The sequence below is a fragment of the Pan paniscus genome, chromosome 18, assembly GCF_029289425.2.
Source record: "Pan paniscus chromosome 18, NHGRI_mPanPan1-v2.0_pri, whole genome shotgun sequence".
Taxonomy (NCBI): Eukaryota; Metazoa; Chordata; class Mammalia; order Primates; family Hominidae; genus Pan; species Pan paniscus.
The window spans coordinates 35,097,300-35,111,319 of NC_073267.2; the positions used below are offsets into that span (position 1 = coordinate 35,097,300).

The window sequence follows — 14,020 nt, forward strand, 5'->3', positions numbered from 1 at the left end:
CAACCCCATCAAAAAGTGGGCAAAGGACATGAACAGACACTTCTCAAAAGAAGACATTTATGCAGCCAAAAAACACATGAAAAAATGCTCACCATTACTGGCCATCAGAGAAATGCAAATCAAAACCACAATGAGATACCATCTCACACCAGTTAGAATGGCAATCATTGAAAATTCAGGAAACAACAGGTGCTGGAGACGATGTGGAGAAATAGTAACACTTTTACACTGTTGGTGGGACTGTAAACTAGTTCAACCATTGTGGAAGTCGGTGTGGCGATTCCTCAGGGATCTAGAACTAGAAATACCATTTGACCCAGCCATCCCATTACTGGGTATATACCCAAAGGACTATAAATCATGCTGCTGTAAAGACACATGCACACGTATGTTTATTGCAGCATTATTCACAATAGCAAAGACTTGGAACCAACCCAAATGTCCAACAATGATAGACTGGATTAAGAAAATGTGGCACATATACACCATGGAATACTATGCAGCCATAGAAAAGGATGGGTTCATGTCCTTTGTAGGGACATGGATGAAATTGGAAATCATCATTCTCAGTAAACTATTGCAAGAACAAAAAACCAAACACCGCATATTCTCACTCATAGGTGGGAATTGAACAATGAGATCACATGGACACAGGAAGGGGAACATCACACTCTGGGGACTGTTGTGGGGTGGGGGGAGGGGGGAGGGATAGCATTGGGAGATATACCTAATGCTAGATGACGAGTTAGTGGGTGCAGCACACCAGCATAGCACATGTATACGTATGTAACCTGCACAATGTGCACATGTACCCTAAAACTTAAAGTATAATAATAAAAAATTAAATAAATAAATAAAGAAAACAGGTTTTGTAACTTATCAGTAGTTATGCCCAAGGTGGGATGAAGCCAATTAATATCACCCAGTAATTTTTGATAATCATTTAGGGTGTGTAAGTCACTAGTATTTAATTTAACCTTTTGAGATCTTACTGACTGGGAAGTTAGTATGTATCCAAGATATTTCCAAGGGAAGACAATTGTGCCTTTTCAGGGATTAAACCTCTTAACTGTGTATTCTTTATGACAGAGGCATATAAACTTAAAAGGACTGGCTCTGTTGGGGCTGCTAGTAAAATATCATCCATAAAATGAATAACCTTGCAATTAAGAAATTTGTTTCTACTGGAGAGCAAAGCCTGATTTACATGATACTGACACAGGGTAGGACTGTTCAGCATTCCTTGAGGAAGTACTTTCCAATGAAATTGGTGAGCTGGCCTTTCGTTATTGATAGCTGGTATTGTAAACACAAATTTTCCCCTCTCGTGTTCTACCAGGAGAATAGTATAAAAGCAGTCTTTTAAGTCAATAATGACTATAGGTCAATCTTGAGGAATCGCCACGGGGGAAGGGAGGCCCTGTTGAAGGGGCCCCATAGGTTGTAAATTAGCACTGATAGCCTGTAAGCCATGCAAAAGTCTTCATTTGCCAGAACTTTTGGGAAGGACGAAAATGGGTGAATTCCAAGAGCTGTTTGATGGTTCTGTATGGCCGGCTTTTAATTGCTCCTCAACTAATTCATGGGCTCATTGTAATTTCTCTCCCTTTAAAGGCCACTGTTCTACCCCAATTGGATCTTGAGAGAGCCACATCAGCGGTAGGGGAGGGATAATAACAGTGGCCATTATTAGAAAGGGGTCTGCAGATTGACCCCCCCATTGGGCTAATAATAGGTCCTATCCCCAAAGATTAACAGGGATGGGCATGACTAGAGGCTGTATAACTGCCTTTCTCCCCTCCAAATTGCAACATGTTAGGGGGCGTGTGCTCTACTTGGCTGTGTGCACTTCCCCGATGATGACAATTTTTTGTTTCTGAGTGACCCAAGCCCAAGTTTCTGGCCAGTTTTGATCACTAATGATTGAAATATCCATCCCTGTGTCCAATAAGCCAGTAAAATTTTTATTTCCAATTTTTAAGGTAATCATGGGTCTCTAATCAGTGATTAATTGGTTCTCATATACTCCTGTGGCTCCCATGCTTCCAAAACTTCCCTTTCCCCTTTCCTTTCCCTGGCTGTTGGGGACCCATTATGGTAAGAGTAGTAACTGAGCTATCTTTGATCCAGGAGGAAGAATATGCAGACCTTTACATTCCATCATAACTAATATCTCACCTTGATAATCACTATCAATTACCCTGGTGAGCACATTAATTCCTTTACTGGATAGGCTTGATCGCCCTAGGACTACTCCCACTGTTCCCAGAGGCAGTGGGCCCCAGATCTTGGTTGCAACCCTTTTAGGGTCTTCTCCTTTTAGCACTAATTCGTTGGGGCAGAGTAAGTCCAGTCCTGTGCTCCCAGTGGTGGCTGCTCTGAGAGAGAGGACTGTGGGCTTTCCATTGACCGAGGAAAGCTGCTGGCATTAAAATTTGGACCTGCATTGATTTGCCCAATGTTTCCCCTTTTTACATTGGGGGCATATAAAAGGGGGTTCTTTTCCTGAGTTACCTTGGTCTCTATTATTGGGGCATTCCCTCTTAATACGACCTGGCTTTCCACATAGAAAACAATTTGGGTTTTTCTCCCTTTTCACTTTAGGAGGCCTTAATGCCATAGCCAATATTTTGGCTTTGTGTGTTTCAGTCCCCACCAGTTTATATGCTTGTATAAGTTCCCTGACTGTGGCTGCCTTTCCTCTGATTGCCTGCATTGCTTGCTGGCAGTCGACGTTAGCATTTTCATAAGCCAATTGCAGCAATAAGATCAGCGGCCTGGGCATGACTAATTTATCTCTTAATTGCCTGGGTTAACTGATTGATAAATTCAACAAATGGCTCCTGAGGCCCTTGTGGAACAATTATGAAAGTCCCTGTTGAACACTGCTTTCAGGAATTTGGTCCCAAGCCCTGAGAGCACACAAAGACATTTGTGCATAGGCCTGGGTATCGAAATGTAGTTGTACATTGGCATGGGGACCCCTACCCTGGAGCATAGCAGTTGTTATGTCTTGCCTGGCCAACTGATTCTGGTTGGCTTGTTGTTGACATAACTCATCATATTCTGCCTTCCAGAGGAGGTATTGGCTGGGCTCTAAAGGTTTTTTAGCTAGCACTGACCAGTCCCACGGACTCATACAGAAGTTGTCTGCTATGGCTTCAATTAATCCTTTCATAAATGGGCTAGCAGCTCCATTTTCTTTAGTGCTTTTTCTTATCTCTTTATAAGCGTCAAAAAAAATGGGTTCAGATACTTGATTGCCTGTTGATCTTGCATTACTGGGCAGGTTAAGAGCTCCCCTTCTAATGTCACTTGCCCAAGACAGGGTCCCATAGCTGTAGTGTATCCCTTGTCTTTTTCCAATTTATTGGAGGAGGGGGCTCAGGAAAAACCTCCGTTTCCTCTTTGGTATTTTTGCCTGTTAATGGCAGGGCTGAGGGAGAAGGAGGTGGTGGTAAGGTAGGTGACAGTTCCTCCTCCCTTACCTTTTAGGCTCTTCTGTGTAGAGCAGGACCAAAGCAGCCCTAATTAAAGCACATAATGTTAGAGATGTTACTGGGACCCGTTGCCCTTGTTCATGATGTTGTTTAAGACTTTTACCCACTTGTTCCCGAGCTGTACGTCTAGCATACCTTCTTTCAGGAACCATGGGTTATGGGAAACAACAGGTTGCATTAGGTCCCTTAATTGAGCCTGCAAAACTGAGGCTCCACTAGCTTTAAGCAGCTGTTTCAATACTTTTATATACTGTTGCTGTTGAGCTGATAACTGTTGTCACATGATGAAACCGTAGCCTAAACAATTCCCTCGAACTTGGAAATCCCAAGGGGGCACCAATGACTTACTGCGCAGTCTCTTCACCTTCATTTTTGAGGGTTCTATCATGATGCATTGTAGCATTCCTCACATGGGGCACAACCTGCCGAGTTTGTCCTTCAGACTCTGGCTGAGCGACGGATGAAAGAAGTATGCTGACACAGGTATTTTGCCTGACAGCGCAACTAGGGGGACTATACCCCTTAGAACCACTGATGAGAGTGCAGCTCAGCCAAGAGTGCTTATCGCCCTATAAGCCAGTGATGCTCACATTTATTTAGCACAGATTTAATGACAAAGGCTTGGAGCAAACACAATTTGTGGGTAATAAACATTGTCAAACCCAAGAGTAGAGAGCAATCCTGTGCAAGAATTATCAAAGGTTGGTTTCTGGAGACAGGAGTAAACAAATTTATCTAGATAAGTTCATTTACATTCCCTTTTTATCTACCCTTTGCTCTCAGGCTCCAGAGAAGGGAATTTGGCTGCCTTCAGCCAAATTTTATTTAGAAGCTTTTGCAAAGTCTCCCAGCCTTCCAAGAAGGTTTTCATCTTTCCTTATAATTTTCCCCACCACCCTGACCAATCTTCTACACCACAGGGGGTAGGGGAAGGAAGGAAGGAATTAAGGGCACCAGAGAGAGAAAGTAAAAGGTAAAAGACAATATTTTAGTAAGGAAGTGACATTCCATAGCTTCAGTTGTATTCTTTTCCCAAGAGGTGAGTCGCTAACCACTTACTGGTTACACTAGGATGTGTATACTGGGAAATGGGGATCTTCGTGAACCATCATGGAGGCTGCTTACCACAGAGGCCAAGGTGAGACAAAAGGACCTGATTCTAAATAGAATGAGAAGACGTTGGAAGGTCTATAGCCTCAGGATGACATTGTCAAAATTTTATTTAATTTCAGTTCCCTTATGGTGGATCTTGGGAAATGAGACCAGGAGGGGAAGTGACTTTCCCAACATGCAACTTATAAAACCCAGGCATGTTTGAGTTGTTCCACCCATGTAATTCTTCCATCTCTTTTTATATTAGTTACATGTGATACCAACTCACGACCATTGTATTATTTCACATGCTCCTGATGAGTTCCCTTAGAATTAGGTAACTCCTGATGAGTTCTCTTAGAATTGGGTAACTAGCATGATCTCTATTGTGCAGGTTGGGAGACTGTGGAGCCCCCAAGAAGCACAATGACATATCTAGGATGACATAACTCATAAATTTATTAAAAGGAGGTTCTGACCTAGCTCTCCTCAACCTGTCATCCTGGCTTCACTGAGTCTTCTCAGAATCTGGGGGAGAGGGGTCTGTGTTTGCATAATTGTGTGCAGGTAATAAAATAACATGGAGCAGGAAGATGAGCAGTCAGCATCCTAGAGGAGCCTATGGGTAGGTCTTAGTAAAAGGATGAAACCTTGAAGAAGTGACCTCACTTCCTTGGTGAAAGACCCCAACAGAACTTAGAACTTTGGTAACCAGGCACTCATATTTCTGAAGACAGTCTCCTATCAAGTTTAGTTAGCCAGAGACTGTCAAGAGAGCAAGATGTTCTGCTGTATCCCAACTTTTCAAAGCTCTTGCTTCAGTGAGAGCCTTTTCTAAAGATGCAGAATTTGGCTTAGCTCTCAATCCCCAACCTCCATGCTTCAGGTCATTTGGCAAAAGGTACCCCAAAGTAACCACAGGGTAGCCCTTTCCAGACCAATCCTCACTTGAGATCCCATCTGGACAACCTCATACCCTCTCCTCATCACCATATATGTGTGTAGGGGTGGGGAGCAGAAGGTGAGGTGAGGCTCTTCCTGGGAAGGAGCAGGTTGTTAGGTGCTGGAACTCTACTGCGTTCATACCCCAGGTCATGGCTGGCAGGATGGGAAGGTGAGTGTTGGGGATTAAGCTTATTTACTCAGATTTGATTTTGAGACCTCAAGCTGTCATGTGGCTTTTGCCCTGGCTGGAGGTTCATGGAGATGCTCCTCTGTGCCTAATCTAGAATGCAGAACTTTAATCAGAGTATCTCCTTGTGGGAACAGCCAAGCAGGCTACTAACACCTCTCAGTCAATTTGCTGGGTACTCTATTTGCAGAATTGCATGCAGGAGATCAGTGAAGAGCTGTTTGATAGGTCCAACTGTATCTCCTTGGAAGAAAGATACTTGCGCCACATCACCAACCGTGGTCACTGCTGGGCAAGCATGAGAGTGAGCACAAAAGGTTCATCGCAGACAAGGACCTGAGATGACCAGGGTGGGCCCAGGGCCTAAACCTGAATATACAGACTTCCCTGGGCTCTGTCCTATACTTTTGCCAATTTACTGGCCGATAGTCCCATTCCCAAAGGAAACTGGCCTCCACTAGTCCCCAGTGGCAACTTGGCTAGGTGCAAAGTCCCTGTTCACATACTTAGAAATATCAGAGAAAACACTTTTGCATTGTTTTTACTTTAAAATAGGCCATGAGTATCTTTGCATGTTGTTGCTGTTTTTATTGTTTTCACAACTTGCCCCAAGTATTCCATGTAGCAGGCAGCTCCACTATTCTTCCAGACCTCCAACTTAACCATCACTCTAAATTGGGTGGTTTATATAGGAAAGGGAGGGGTTTGGGCTATTCTAACATTTGTCTATAACTTTTAATCTTATAAAACATATCATCATAACCCTGCCAGGTCAGAACCTGTGCCCTCACTTGTCTTCATAATATTCCATGAGGGAGGCTGTTTCCCACAGTGGTGCAGCCTTTCTGTGCTGGTGAAGATTGACATGATTCAATTCTGTGGTCATCTCAGATACACCGTAGTGGACATCCTGTGTGTGTTTTAATAGACTATCAGTTTGCTGGGGCTGCCATACCACATTACCAGATTATCACATGCTGGGTGGCTTTAGAAACAAAAATGTACTACTCAATTATGGAGACTAAAAATCCTGTATCAAAGTGTCAGCTAGGGTGATTTGTCTGATTCAGTGACTTCCATTTTTATATTTTCATGTTTTATATTTAAAACATTTTAAATTTGGTGAAGTATAGTTTTCCCTTTTTGATTGTCCTTTGGTGTAAAATCTAAAATATCATTGCCTAATGCAAGGTTGCAAAACTTTAGTATTCCTCCTAGGAATTTTTTAGTTTCAGCACTTACATTTAAGTGTATGATCTTTTTAACTTTTGTTTGTTGGTTGATTGGCTTGTTTTTTGTTTTTTGATGTGTGATTTGAGTTAGGAGTGCAGTGTCATTATTTTGCAGGCCAATATCCAATTTTCCAGTATCATTTGTTGAAAAGACATTTCTTTCCTCAGAAATTTCTTGGCCCCTTTGTTAAAATCACTTTACCATAAATGCAAGTTTATTAATGAAACTTCCTGTCTATTTCATTGTTCTATATGAATCTATCCCTGTGCTACCACCACAGGCTTGATTATTTTACTTTGTAGTGAATAAAAATTAGTTTTATTGAGTTTAAGTTATAGAATTTTGTTATTCCTTTTTTTTTTTTTTTTTTTGAGTTGGAGTTTTGCTGCTCTTGCCCAGGCTGGAGTGCAATGGCGTGATCTCGGCTCACTGCAACCTCCGCCTCGCAGGTTTAAGCAAGTCTCCTGCCTCAGCCTCCTGAGTAGCTGGGATTACAGGCATGGGCGGTCATGCCAGGCTAATTTTATATTTCTAATAGAGATGGGGTTTCTTCATGTTGATCAGGCTGGTCTTGAACTCCTGACCTCAGGTGATCCACCCACCTCGGCCTCCCAAAGTGCTGGGATTACAGACATGAGCCACCATGCCTGGATGAATTTTGTTATTCCTTTTAAGGATTGTGTTTATGTCTTTGGTTTACGTTGCATATATATGTGGATTTTGAGAAAGCTTGTCAATTTCTATAAAAACTATGGAAATATAGGAAAATTTGAGAAACTTTGTCAATTTCTATAAAAACTGTAGAAGCTATAGTTTAAATTTGAAGAGACTCCATTTAATTTGTAGGTCAATTTCTGGGGTATTGTATTCTTTACAATATTATCATTTAATATTGGATTTTTTTCATTTATTCTGCTCTTGGATTTATTTTAGCATAAGATAATCTTCCAGTGTAAAGTCCTTGCATTTCTTTCGTTAAATTTATCCATGGGAGGAAGGGACCAAGATAGCCGACTAGAAACAGCTGCAGTTGAAGGTTCCCAGTGAAAAGAATGAAAACGGCAAGTGAATCCTGCACCAGCAACTGAGGTATCCAGGTTCTCTCAATGGGACTGACTACACAGCTGGCATGACCAACTGTGTAGGAAAAGGAGGGTGATGCGATGGCTTACCTGGGAACCACACAGGGCAAGGGGAGCGCCCAACCCCATCCAAGGGAGGCAGTGACTGATCCTTCTACCCTGCCTGGGAAACCATTGCTTTTTCCATGGATCTGTACAACCTACAGATCAAAAGATCCCCCTCATGAGCCCACACCACCAGGGCCTTGGGTCCCAAGCACAGAGCTGTACAGATTTTCAGCAGCCACTTGGCTGGAGACTACCTAAGACTACCTAATTCTCAGGAGAGGGGTGGCCATTATCACTGCAGCTGCCTGCTGCCTAAGATGACTGAGCTCCCGGGGGGAGGAGTTCCAGGCTGCCATTTTTCCCCTGCTGGTGCCAGGAAGATTGGACAGTTTGGACCCAGAAGGAATTCCCCACAGCGCAGCACAGCAGCTGTTGCAGATTGTGGCCAGACTGCCTCTTTAGGCCAGACCCTGACCCAACCCTCCTCACTGAGGGTGAGGGGCCTCCCTAAAGGAATTTTAGGAACTCCAGCCAGGGGTTTAGGGACAGAACTCTGATCCCCCTGGGACTGAACCCCTGAGGGGAGGGGCAGCCACAGTCTCTTTGGATCAGCCATATTCTCCTGCTTGCTCTGAGGAATTCGGGCAGTCCAGATGAGTGGGATTCCCCTCAGTGCAGCACACTGACTCTGCCAAGGGGCAGCCAGAATGCTTCATTAAGTGGGTCCCAGGTCCCATGCCTCCTGACTGGGTGAGACACCCCCAAACAAAAATTGCCAGACAGCTTATACAGGAGAGTTCCTTCTGGCATCAGATCAGTGCCCCTCTGGGACAGAGATCCCAGAGAAAGGAGCAGGCAGCTATCTTTGCTGTTCTGCAGCCTCCACAGGTGACACCTCCATGTGTGGGAAGAATCCAGGCAAATAGTGTCTGGAGTGGACCCCCAGCAAACCACAGCAGCCCTATAGAAGAAGGCCCTGACTGTTAAAAGAAAAACAAACAGAAAGCAACAACAACAATAGCATCAACAAAAAAGTCCCCACAAAAACCCCATCCAAATGTCAGCACCTTCAAAGTTTGAAGACAGATAAATTCATGAAGATGAGAAGGAATCAATGAAAAAGCTCTAAAAACTCAAAAAGCCAGAGGGCCTCTTCTCCTCCAAATGATCACAATACCTCTCCAATAAGAGGGAGAAGGCTGAGATGGATGAATTGACAGAAGTAGGCGTCAGAAGGTGGGTAATAGTGAACTTCGCTGAGATAAAGGAGCATGTTCTAACCCAGTGCAAACAAGCTAAGAACGATGATAAAACATAAGGAACTTAACCAGAGCAGCCAGTTTAGAGAGGAACATAAAAGACCTGATGGACAACATGAGAATGTCAAAATTTATCACTAGTATCACCAGTATCACTAACCAAATAGACCAGGCACAGGGAAGAATTTCAGAACTTGGAAACTGTCTTGCTGAAATAAGATAAGGTTAGAGAAGAAAGAATGAGAAGGATGAACAAAACCTCCAGGAACTATGGGATCATGTAAAAAGAACAAACCTACGACTAATTGGGACACCTGAAAGAGACAGGGAGAATGGAACCAAGTTGCAAAATATAATTCAAGATATCATCCAGGGGAACTTCCCCAACTGAACAAGACAAGCCAACATTCAAATTCAAGAAATCCAGAGAACCTCAGTAAGATCGTTTATGAGAAGATCAATCCCAAGACACATACTCATCAGATTCTCCAAGGTCAAAATGAAGGAAAAAATGTTAAGGGCAGCCAGAGAAAAAGGCCAGGTCACCTACAAAGGAAAGGCCATTGGAATAACAGCAAACATCTCAGCAAAAACACCACAGGTCATAAGAGATTGGGGGCCAATATTCAACATTCTTAAGGAAAAGAATTTTCAACTGAGAATTTCATATCCAGCCAAACTAAGCTTCATAAGCAAAGGAGAAATAAAATCTTTTTTTGACAAGCAAATGCTGAGGGAATTTGTCACCACTAGGCCTGTCTTGCAAGAGCTCCTGAAGGAAGCACTAAATATGGAAAGGAAAAACTATTACTAGCCACTGCAAAAACACACAGAAGTACAAAGACCAGTGGCACTAAGAAGCACCTATATCAACAAGTCTTCAAAGTAACCAGCTGACATCATTTGACAGGATCAAATACACACATAACAATATTAACCTTAAGTGTAAAGGGGCTGAATGCCCCAATTAAAAGACACACAATGGCAAGCTGGATAGAGTCAATCAAGATCCATCAGTGGGCTGTATTCAAGACACCCATCTCACCTGCAAAGACACACATAGGCTCAAAATAAAGGGATAGGGGAAAATTTACCAAGCAAATGGAAAGCAGAAAAAAGCAGGGGTTGCAATCCTAGTTTCTGACAAAACAGACCTCAAACCAACAAAGATCAAAGAAGACAAAGAAGGACATTACATAATCATAAAGGAATCAATTCAGCAAGAAGAGCTAAGAATCTGAAATATATATGCACCCAATACGGGAGCACCTAGATTTATAAAACAAGCTCTTAAGAGACTTACAAAGAGATGTAAACTCCCACACAATAATTGTTGGAGACTTTAGCACCCCACTGTCAATATTAGACAGATCAAGACAGAAAATTGACAAGAATATTCAGGACTTGAACTCAGCTTTGGATCAAGTGGACCTGATAGATATTTACAGAACTTTCCACCCCAAAACAATAGAATATACATTCTTCTCAGTGCCACATGATACTTACTCTAAAATCAATTACATAATTGGAAGTAAAACACTCCTTATCAAATGCAAAATAACTGAACTCACAAGAAATAGTCTCTCAGACCACAGCACAACCAAATTAGAACTCAAGATTAAGAACCTCACACACCTATATGGAAATTGAACAACCTGCTCCCAAATGACTCCTGGGTAAATAATGAAGTTAAAGCAGAAATCAACAAATTCTTTGAAACTAATGAGAAAAAAGAGACAAGGTAACAGAATCTCTGGGATGCAGCTAAAACAGTGTTAATAGAAAATTTTATAGCACTAAATGCCCACATCAAAAAGCTAGAAAGATCTCAAATCGACAGCTTAACATCACAACAAAAAGATCTAGAGATACATGAGCGAACAAACCCAAAGCTAGCAGGAGACAAGAAATAACCAAGATCAGAGTGGATCTGAAGGAGATAGAGACATGAAAAACTCTAAAAATTTAATCAATGAATCCAGGAGCTGGCTTTTCGAAAAAATAAATAAATAAATAAAATAGACAAACCACTAACTAGACTAATAAAGAAGAAAAGAGAGAAAAGTCCAATAGACACAATAAAAAATGATAAAGTGGATATTACCACTGACCCCACAGAAATACAAACAACGATCAGAGAATGCTATAAACACTTCTATGCAAATAAACTAGAAAATTTAGAAGAAATAGATAAATAAATTCCTGGACACATACAGCTTCCCAAGACTGAACCTGGTAGAAGTTGAATTTCTGAATAGACCAATAACAAGTTCTGAAATTGAGGCAGTAATAAATAGCCTACCAACCAAAAAAAGCCCAGAACCAGTTGGATTTACAGCTGAATTCTATCAGAGGTACAAAAAGGAGCTCATACCATTTCTTCTGAAACTATTCCAAAAGCTTGAAAAGGATGGACTTTTATCTAACTCATTTTATGAGGCTAGCATCATCTGGATACCAAAACCTGGCAGAGATACAATGGAAAAACAAAAAAGAAAGAAACTTCAGGCCAATATCCCTGATGAATATTGATGCAAAAATCCTTAATAAAATATGGCAAACCGAATTCAGCCACACATCAAAAAGCTTATTCACCATGATCAAGTCAGCTTCATCCCTAGGACGCAAGGCTGGTTCAACATATGCAAATCAATAAATGTAATTCATCACATAAACAGAACTAAAGACAAAAACCACATGATGACCTCAATAGATGCAGAAAAGGCCTTCAATAACATTCAGCATCTTTTCATGTTAAAAACTCTCAGTAAAGTAGGTATTGATGAAGCATACCTCAAAATAATAAGAGCCATTTATGACAAACACACAGCTAAGATCATACTGAATGGGCAAAAGCTGGAAGCATTCCCCTTGAAAACCAGCACAAGACAAGGATGCCCTCTCTCACAACTCCTATTCAACATAGTATTGGAAGTTCTGGCCAGGGCAATCAGGCAAGATAAGGAAATAAAGGGTATTTGAATAAAAAGGGAGGAAGTCAAGCCATCTCTGTTTGCTGATGACATGATCCTATATCTAGAAAACCCCATCATCTCAGCCCAAAAGCTTCTTAAGCTGATAAGCAACTTCAGCAAAGTCTCAGGATACAAAATCAATGTGCAAAAATTACAAGCATTCCTATACACCAACGATAGACAAGTAGAGAGCCAAATCATGAATTAACTCCTGTTCACAATTGCTACAAAGAGAATAAAATACTTAGGAATACAGCTAACAAGGGAAGTGAATGAACTCTTCAAGGAAAACTACAAACCACTGCTCAAAGAAATCAGAGAGGACACAAGGAAATGGAAAAACTTTCCATGCTCATGGATAGAAAGAATCAGTATAGTGAAAAAGGCCATTCTGCCTGAAGTAATTTATAGATTCAACACTATTCCCATTAAACTACCATTGACATTCTTCACAGAATTAGAAAAAAAACTGCTTTAAAATCCACATGGAACCTTGGCCAGGTGGGGTGGCTCATGCCTGTAATCTCAGCACTTTGGGAGGCCAAGGTGAGCAGATCATGAGGTCAGGAGTTCAAGACCAGTCTGGCCAGCATAGTGAAACCTTGTCTCTACTAAAAATACACAAAAAATTAGCTGGGTGTGGTGGTGTGTGCCTATAATCCCAGCTACTCAGGAGGCTGAGGCAGGAGAATCACGTGAACCCAGCAGGCATAGGTTGCAGTGAGCCAAGATCGTGCCACTGCACTCCAGCCTGGACGACAGAACGAGACTCCATCTCAATAAAATAAAATAAAATTCACATGGAACCAAAAAAGAGCCTGTATAGCCAAGATGATCCTAAGCAAAAAGAACAAAGCTGGAGTCATGTTACCAGATTTAAAACTATACAACAAGGTTACAGAAACCAAAACAGCATGATACTGATACAAAAACAGACGTATAGACCAGTGGAACAGAATAGAGACGTTAGAAATTGACCCCACATCTATGACCATCTGTTCTTTGACAAACCTGACAAAAATAAGCAATGGGAATAGGATTCCCTATTTAATAAATAGTGCTGGGAAAACTGGCTAGCCACATGCAGAAAATTGAAACTGGACCTCTTCCTTACACCTTTATACAAAAATTAACTCAAGATGGATTAAAGACTTAAATATAAACCCAAAAGTATAAAAACCCTAGAGGAAAATCTAGGCAATATCATTCAGAACATAGGCACGGCAAAGATTTTTTGATGAAAATATCAAAAGAAATTGCAACAAAAGCAAAACTTGACAAATGGGGTCTCATTACACTAAAGAGTTTATGCACAGAAAAAGAAACTATCATCAGATTGAACAGACAACCTACAGAATGGGAGAAAATTTTTGCAATCTATCCATCTGAGAAGGTCTAGTAGCCAGGATCTACAAGGAAGTTAAACAAATTTAGAAGAAAAGAGCAATCCCATTAAGAAGTAGGCAAAAGACATGAACAGATACTTCTCAAAAGATGACTTTTCAGCCAACAAACATTTTAGAAAGCTCAACATCACTGATCATTAGAGAAATGCAAATCAAAACCACAATGAGATACCATGTCATGCCAGTCAGAATGGCGATTATTAAAAAGTCAAGGAACAACAGATGCTGGCAAGGCTGTCAAAAATAGGAATGCTTTTACACTGTTGGTGGGAATGCAAATTAGTTCAACCATT

The 14,020-nt window shown here is 41.4% G+C and overlaps 1 pseudogene; it reads left to right on the forward strand.

Annotated features, from left to right (window-relative positions):
- Positions 1 to 5,344: 5,344 nt before the first annotated feature.
- The window catches only part of LOC130540896 (serine/threonine-protein phosphatase 2A catalytic subunit beta isoform-like), a 35,701-nt pseudogene continuing 27,025 nt past the window's right edge, over positions 5,345 to 14,020 (forward strand).